We start from the raw sequence: 9,405 nt of genomic DNA on the forward strand, positions 1-9,405 counted from the left end.
GTTATGTGGGAAAGTACTGATTGTTTCGATTTACGCCAGTTTCTTTTTGGGTTTTTTTTAACGCTAAAACTGTTTTAATAATATCATTGATTGAATATGAATTTTTTGAGTGCTTGAAAATTTTTTAAAGTGCTTGAAAAGTTTTTAAAAAGTGCTTATTTTTGATTCAAAGATTTGGCTACGCACCCTGTTTAAGGTATTATGATGAAATTTCCAAATTTTTGCTCATTTACCAAATTTTTTGCACATATTATAAAACGTTATTTTATTTTTACCTTTTATGTATCCATATTTTATTATTAACCATATTTAACTACATTTTATTGTTAAATAAATACCAAAGTGCTTCGATAAAAACTACCAAGCATTTTTGTATTTCCATAGAGCCAGAAGCATGGTAAATTTAACTATGTTCTGCAGCCATGTAGATTTGATCATACCTTTTTTCACAGTGCAATATTGTATGCAAATGATTAAGAGAAAAAATTTCAGATGATGTAAAAATCTTATTTATAAATCTCTATTTTAACAATTATTATTAAAATATTCTGATCATTTTATTCCCAAAGCCAAAAAGTCGGTACAAAATTGCAAAAGTTTAAAAAGAAATTAAAATCTTAAAAACTTTTTCCAAAATTTTAAGAACAAATTATTGCAATTTTTCCCATGTGAAAAGGGAAAAAAATAATATAAATCTTATTGCAAAAAGATGGATACTAATTTTTCAATAAGTTGTGAAACGTGTTGCAAAAATCAGGTTGAAATAACCAAAAAAATTTTTTATTTGATCTCTGAAACGTGTTGAAATGCTTGTTTTATGTCTTCACTCTTTAATACTTTTGAAAGATTTTTGTTATGTTTCTGATATGCTTTAAGTATTTCTGAAATAAATCCTGATATATTTAATATACTTCTGAAATACTTTTGTTTCATAATTATTAAGATAATACCGCAGAAATATTTAAAAAATAATCTTCATTCTGAACCAAAATTAAAAATTTTCAGAATTATATAAAGAAGTTATACTACATCTATACATTAATTATAATATTTCTACAAGTTTTTTTTTCTGAAACGTAAATGCAGTAAATTTTATTGCATGAATATATTCACAACAAAATATCCTCGCATTTATACTTGAAATATTTTAATTAAAATTATTAAAATTACTTTAATAAATTATTTTAAATATTTCCTATTATTAACATTGCATATTAGATAAAAGAAATTATTTTTTAAATATATTTTTATTACTGATTATGGAAAGCCCATATAATTTCAAAGATATCTTGATAGTTGCAAACATAGTTAACATCAAATACTAACATTTAAAAATACCTGTGGAAAACATACTGTTTTCGAAACAGACACTCATAAATTAATGTTTTTTTTAATGAACAAAATTATGAATTAAGATTTTTGAAATATTTTAATTTTTAGAAACAATAAATTGAATCTTTACTAAGTTCTTATATCAGAGTTCAGTTTTTTTTCTCTTTCGACCTCAGTGACTTTTCTAGTTTTTGTCTCTTTTCTTTATTTTTCCGTTTTGTTCCGCAACTTCACGCTTTTTTTTCCAAATCATTTTTGTTTCACTACATTCATGTCTTTCAAGCCTTGAAAATGGACGCCTGTTTTTGATGCGCTTGTAACATGCTGGCTGTCATTTGATTTTTATATATTTTTGAAGCTCATGAAGTTTTCAATCAGATAATGTCTTACTGCTTCAGTTTCTTGGTATTATTTATTTAATTAATTTTTTGTGTTTCAACTGATTTTATTTATTCCAAACCTATATTTTTTAACTTTGCAAATGTAGAAAATCACTTAATATTTAAATTTTTAAATGTTAATTATTAAGCAGTGCCACAATTTGATAGTTTAGAGATTATTTGTGTTATATTACACTAAATACAAATGACAGTTATTTAAAAAATTAAATGATTAATTTTTTACCTAATTTACACAATTAACTTATAAACAAAACTATTTGCTTATCTGTAATCCTTTGCCTCCGCATTGTAAGAGTCAAAAAGTTCCACGAGAGAGCGCTACAGTTGGAGCTTTGATGTAGCGAAGATTCAAATAGTTTGCCAGACGACTTTCTGATCATTCGCCGTTTTGAAGCTTACAGATTTCCTGGAATCATCAAAAGCTCGATAAGGACCAGTACTTTTGGACTTTATTTATGCTATTTTGGACATTATTACATGAAAAACTGATTTCTTCATTAAATTTATAAATTGATGTCCGGTAAGTAAATTTATTACTTAATCAAACATTATTAATTGTAAATATGCATTTTAATCATATAGGTATTTTAAATTTGGAATAAATTTCTAGTAAAATATCTATTTAAATTAAAATGGTTGAATCATTATTATATACGAACTGAAATTAACTCTTTCTTTAGTGTCAGTTTATACATATATATTACAAATTTGTTTTAACTGAAAATGTCAATTTAAATGTTTCGTACCGAAACTATTATGTTTTATAAGGAATATCATTTCATTTTAAGCATTATTATTTTTTGCATTTATCTAGTTTATAGTGTTGTATAGGCGCCAGTTACGTTTAAACATGCACTTTTATTTATATGTTTATATAGCATGAATGTTTTATATTGAAATATTGACGTTTTACAATAAAAATCATAAAATTAAAATCATCTGCCGAGAAATTTATAACGGTATAGTGACTTCACGCACTTAAAAGTTAAGCAAGCATATGGATTTCATGATATTTCTAAAGCTTTACTTCCGAGAATGCACAAGAAAGGCCTACCTTTGAGGGTCAAAAATTTTTAAATTCTAGCATAAACATGAATTGTAAAGATAGATTTTTCATTTATTTACTTATTTTAGTGATCCAATGCATTTATTGTTCAGTAAATGATTACTTTTGCCAAAATGGTGCCAAAAAATTATTGCATTTGATGATTTATTTAAAAAAAATATTCAAAACGTGACCTTTTTCATAAAATATTATTTTAAATTTCCCTTTTTTGATTTTTGAAATCTGACATGATTTAAATGTTTTGATGCATGAATTGAAATATTGAGTGTTTTGAATGCACACGTATTCTAATTAAGCATCTTCTAACCACTGAATTTTATAAAAACATAATTTTTATGTCTAATTTCGTATTTATGTCTACTTGGTATTACTTTCTTAATTGGACCAAAAGAACTGTCGTATTTAAAATATAGCTACAGCATGGACAAGATTTAAAAATAATGTACATTTTTATGTAAACAAATTGGATTTGAGGTTCTGAAAAGAAATATTTTATTTATGACGTGATAATATTTTTCTCTTTGAAAACGAAAAATCATTTAAAATAAATTTCTTTTTAAAGAAGGTCTTTTATGTACTTTAAAAGTTTATAATTATTTTGAATTTACTTTTTTAAACTAAGAACAAGTTTTGCCTTAATTTTTAATTATTCATGAAAAAGGAAAAACTGCAACACATTTTGAAATAAAACTTTCCTCTTTAGACTTTATTCAAATGTTTAATTAAGTATAAAGGCTGTGTAAAAATTCTTAATTATACTCAGAAGTAATTTCATATTAACGACTTCGCAGCATACTTTTGAGTTTTGTTTAGTTTGAAAACACTTTTATAGTTCGTAAAAGTTTAATTTTTGTCAACGTAAAGAAATTCTCAAACATTAATTTGATTTTAAACACAACTTTAGGTCGTTAAAAGAGTTAAAATAAAATACTTTATTCTTCCATCTTTACACAAGAATATTTGAGGCAAATGGTACTATTTACATCATTAGCTTTAAATTCTACTATAACTTCTGATAAATTTTAAAAGAGTTTAGGCATTATTAAATCATTTAGATATCACATTCAATGCGTACAAGAAAAAGTCTATTATGTCTTTAAAAACAGCTGTTTACCTATGAAATAATAAAATATTTTACACTGTAAAAAATACGTATCAAATTATGGTAAAAAATAATGGTACCCTGGCTGTATCATGCTTGAAATTTTTTCCGCAAAGTCATTTTTTACAGTAAAATCTCATTCTGTGATATTTAAGTAATTAGTCATTCAATAATATTATAGTAAATATTACTGTAAAAATTATGATACGTTCTGTTAAATTTTAAAGAGAAAATGGATTTTCATCCGTAAAGTAAAAAGTACCGGCATCCTGAGTGCCGGCACTTTTTACTTTAGTTGGATACGGGATTTTTTCATGACAATAGATATTTTAGAAATTCTTTGATAAATGTAAAGAATTCATACGCTGCTTTCAATTAGACGCTTAATATATAATAATGAGGAAAAGAAAATATCGTATATTAGAGAAACATACTTTTCTTTGATAATGGAGAATTTTAGCGTAAGAAAATTCCTCTTTGGATTATAATCTTTCTAATTTTTGATTCTTTTATATTAATGTGAGCATTTAAGTCAGTTATCATTAAAAAAAAATTACTGGCATAGTTGGCCTAACTAATAGCTTTAATTACTTTTAATTAGTATTATTAATATTTTATATTTATTTTCTTGCATATTTAATATAACTGCATACTTCCATAACTGCATACTTTTCATAATAATGGCACCCTGGCTGTATCATGCTTGAAATATATACCGCAAAATTTTCACAGTAAAATCTCATTCTGTGATATTAGTTGTGAACTAATTAGTCATTCAATAATATTATTGTACTGTTAAAATTATGATGCATAAAATTTTTTGTTCTGTTAAATTTTAAGGTGAAAATGGATTTTAAGGCATCTTGAGTGGCGGTACTTTTAACTTTAGTTTGATCCGGAATTTTTTCCTGATTATAGATATTTTAGAAATTCTTTGATAAATGTAAAGAATTCATACGCTGCTTTCAATTAGACGCTTAATATATAATAATGATGAAAATGAAATATCGTATATTAGAGAAACGTACTTTTCTTTGATAATGGAGAAATTTAGTGTAAGAATATTCTTTTTTGGATTGTAATCTTTTTAATTTTTGATTCTATTATACTGATGTGAGCATTTAAGTCAATTATCATTAAAAGAATTACCGACAGAAATAGTTTACCTAAATAATAGCTTTAATTATTTTTAATTGATATTATTAATATTTTATATTTATTTTCGTGCATATTTAATATAACTGCATACTTGACTACAATTTGCGACTATTTTCAATACTTTTGCAACTCTTCGTGACATTTTCCTTTTGTAAATGGCTGGTCTACCATATCTCACAGAATATTCTGAATGAGTTATTAGTTTCCCTTTTGACATCATTATCATGTTTCGAAAATACTTTTGTAATGGCCAATTTGGTAATAGCATTTTAAAGCCTTATTAAGTCTTAATCATAACGAATAGAACTAGTTCCATATTTATTCTGAATGTTGTCTCAAAGCTCTTTATAATTCATTCAACAAATTATATTTCATTCAGGAAGAATGAACTTGATAATGACATTCCGAATAAAACGCAAAGAAATGAAATGTTTCTGGCCCAAATAAACAACTGGAAGGATTCGCCCTTTTTTATTCGCTTCTTATTCTAAATCCAAACAATGCCTTGTTGTTTTCTTCGTTTATCTAGAGAAAAGTCATTAATGCAAGAGAAATATCATTGATAAACAATTTGATAATTGAATTTTATACTTTTTATTCCATTTTTATTCGTAATAAAATTATGTCTGCCTTCTTATTTTTTAAAATTACGTTTGCCTTCTTATTTATTCTTCTTAGAAAATTCCAATCGATTTTTTTTTTAGTCGCACGCCTGTTTAGGCAATAGGGGGGGGGGCGATTGTTCCTGCTTTTCAGTGACGCAATCTATGGCCAGAAATTCGATTTCTGCCGCGCCATTCACACAACCACAACCCGTTTATAGGGCTGGTCACATTCACACACAAAGGAGAAAGGACATAGAACACACAGAGAGATAAAGAAACATCCATGTCTTGCCCAGGATTTGAACCCAGGACTTTTCTAATGCAAGGACAGTTCCCTGCCCCCTACACAGGCTGGCCGGCATTCCAATCGATAAAAATAAATAATAGAATAAATTATTTTCAGCGAGTATTTTTTGGAGTAAAATTAACAAACCTCCATATTCTTTATATAAAGATAAATACTACGAATAAAACTTAGTTTTGCCCAACAGCAATTGAACTTGAATTTTTCATATAATTATCACATAAGATAAACTTTCTAGCGAATGCAGTTTGCCTAGGAAAAATAACTGTCAATGCATCCTTATTTTTTAAGGTTTTACTCGTTCTATAGCTACCCCTCGATTTTTTTTGGGGGGTTTTATTTTTCATCACAAAATGATGTCTCAAACACTTTTTGTTCAATTTAATTTACGCTCTCACTGTTGATTAAAAAAAACAATTCCAAGGAAAAGAAATAGACAGTTACATTTACTTTTATATTCTATCCATTTTAAGGACAATACAACTAGTCAAGTCAATTTTTTGAGACAATTTCCTTTTCAGGATATTTTTCAATTAAAACTAACTAGCAATTACGTAACACGAGGAGAAAAAACAAGAAAGTCTCCCAGCTATGTATAGTGGTTATAGAATTATTGCAATGTTAAAAAATATTAATGCAAGGGGGGACAGAACTATGGAAACACGTCTATACTAATGCATTTTTACATATTTCTCAAGAAATACTTAATCATTTTGTAACTTCATGCGATTTCTCATGCATATCAATGAAGTTTAAAGCTTTTAGAGATTTGAGGGACCGACAATAAATTACAAATGAAAAATCGTAATTTTGAACACCCCATGCCAAAAAATGTAGCAATAATTTTGTACCTTGAAACATTTATTTTGGCTATTATAAAATATTCAATAAAATTGAGCAAGATTTTTAAAGCAATTTAAAATTAATTACAAATTTTTTGTTATACAATTTAAAATTAATTCGTTTAAATCTGTGCAATATATAAGTAATTCAAGTAGTTCCTCTATACTGCGGTTTCGTGAAAAAAATTCAAAATTTTTCTTTTATATGTTGTGAATCTTATAATATGAATATCTTAAAAATTTAAAATGTTTCCAACAATTTCCTAAGTAGGCTTTGCACTTTTCAAAAGAAAAGGCGAAATGATAAGGTGTTTTCTGCAAGTATTATTTTATATCATGAAACGAAATTAAATAACAAAGGATAATACCGAACAAAAAACGTTCATTCTCCAAATGTGACTGTATAAGAAAAAAAACATGGCAAAGAAACTTTTATGGGGGATCATCTCCAACAATGACGGTGTCATTTATAATAAATATTGTTTAATAGTGCAAAATGAAACGTGTGAAATCCCCTTATCATTTTGAGTTTTTTTTTTTCTTTTCTTTTTTTTTCCGGAAAATTACAAAAACTATTTAGAAAATTGCTTGAAACTTTTTTAAATATTGAAGGCTTTTTTTATTAGTTGTCAAATTCGACTGATTACAAAATAAGGAATGAAAAATTAATTTTTCCCGCTCTTGTGCAGTATAAGAGTATAACTACTTTAATTTCTTATATATTGCGCAGTTTTCATCAATTTTTTTTCTTTACAAATTTTCAAACAAAAATGCTTGAATTAATTTCAAATTGTTCTAAAAATTTTGTTTCATTTCGTTAAATATTTTTAAAGTTATAACGAAAAAAAAAACGTAAGACGATATTTTTTTTTATAAAAAGTTCCATTTTTCCATAAATGCTTAAGCAAGGTTTACGAAATTTTGTGCTGTTATTGAATATAATAAACCGAATTCTCATATATCAATCATAATTTTCACTTTTTTTATAAAGGCTCTCAAGATTCTTAGAAATATATAATAGTTAAAATATCAGTTTCTTTTATTTAATTTATTTTACCTATTTATATTTTTGAGGATGATATTTTAACGTTTTGAAGGCAAAACTTTTCGTGAAAGTGTTTTTAAGTCCGGCCAATAGAGCTCAAAAAAGAACGCTACCAGGAAAAATTGGTGGGAGTTTTTAGTTCTTTGTGCATTTGCTTTTTGGGACACCAAACACGAAACTTTACGAGAAATAGGGCTTTTTTTCCTTATACTTTTTTTTTTTGGTTTATAGTAGAATATATCTGATAGTATTTTTTAAAATTCGAGAAAATTTCTTCATATTCTGTACCTACAATAAGACCGTATAAAGTAAGAAATCTATAATAAAGGGAATAATAACTATAGCATTATAATACCATATCTCTATTTATAATTCAGCGAAGAAAAATCCAGCAGAATGATTAAATTATAGTTTAGAGAAGTTATGATTATTATTTCTAGATAATACATTTTGATAATTCTGATTAATAGATAATACTTAATAGATGTTTCAAACTTGAAAGAAAACTATTTCGGGATCTCTATGTAAAAGAATTATTTGCACCCCTAGAGAAGGAAAATACTACCACCTGACCCCCAATTATTCTAATATTCCTTAAGCATTCCCCAAAATCATAATTTTTAGGTTTTATAGTTAGTTCCATTTTTGATATTTTGCTTATATTCTGAAATTTTTACTCAATTTAGAATATTAAAAGCTATAATTGTCCTATTCTCCTCATGAATTTGTTCCCAACCCCTAATAAAATAGTTTACTCCTTAACCTCCCACCTTCTGAATAGTCATGATTTTCTTAACATTCCTGAAACCACAAATTATGAGCACTCTTTTTTAATATTTTCATGCAAACAAAGTTTATAATTTGAATCATTTACCTAATTTTATTTTTATTCTAAATAATAAAAATACAATCTCCCCCCCCCTAAGTGTCTAAATTCCTAAAATCATAACTTTAAGAGCATTTATAATTTTATTTTTAATGGTCTCTATTGCTTAAGCAATAAATATTTAGCATAAGATTCTAATTTTTTTTTTAAGCTAATTAAAAGTTTTTGTGAAACAAAGGTAATAATCTTACAGGGTAAAAAAAATTGGATAAACAAAACATTTATAAAAAAGTTTTATTTAGTATGGAATATTAAGTAGAGTCAAAGTTTAATATTTCAAATTTTAGTATAGAATAAGTTTAACCTTTACAAATAATTATATCACTAATAATAATATAATGTTGTTACTTAAAAATTTAATTTTTTTAAAGAAAAATCTTAACTAAGGTTTCAAATGAAAAAGCAAATACTCTCTAAAAAACTAATGTTTAAAAATCTTAACTCAAGGTTTCTAATAAAAAAATATACTCTCTGAGTCACTAAATTAAAATTTTAAAGGCTTTTCGTTGCCAAGCAAAAGAATGGTAAATTAGTTAAATTCTGCATATCGTAAGTCAAATATATTTCGACTATAATCTTTAATTTTTATCATTTGCCTTTCTTACTGCTTTCCATACTCTTAACTTTTCCATACTCCATACTTTTGTGCAAAAAAAAAAAAAAA

General features: G+C 25.8%; 1 protein-coding gene across 1 annotated transcript in view; it reads left to right on the plus strand.

Annotated features, from left to right (window-relative positions):
• The first annotated feature begins 2,094 nt into the window (after positions 1-2,094).
• LOC107436079 (cell adhesion molecule 2-like) overlaps positions 2,095-9,405 on the plus strand; it is a 70,548-nt gene continuing 63,237 nt past the window's right edge. The window contains exon 1 of the mRNA XM_071177650.1: positions 2,095-2,253. The gene's annotated coding sequence lies outside the window, so the exon portion shown is untranslated. The remainder of the gene's footprint in view (positions 2,254-9,405) is intronic.

This window comes from Parasteatoda tepidariorum, chromosome 2 (assembly GCF_043381705.1).
Source record: "Parasteatoda tepidariorum isolate YZ-2023 chromosome 2, CAS_Ptep_4.0, whole genome shotgun sequence".
Lineage (NCBI taxonomy): Eukaryota > Metazoa > Arthropoda > Arachnida > Araneae > Theridiidae > Parasteatoda > Parasteatoda tepidariorum.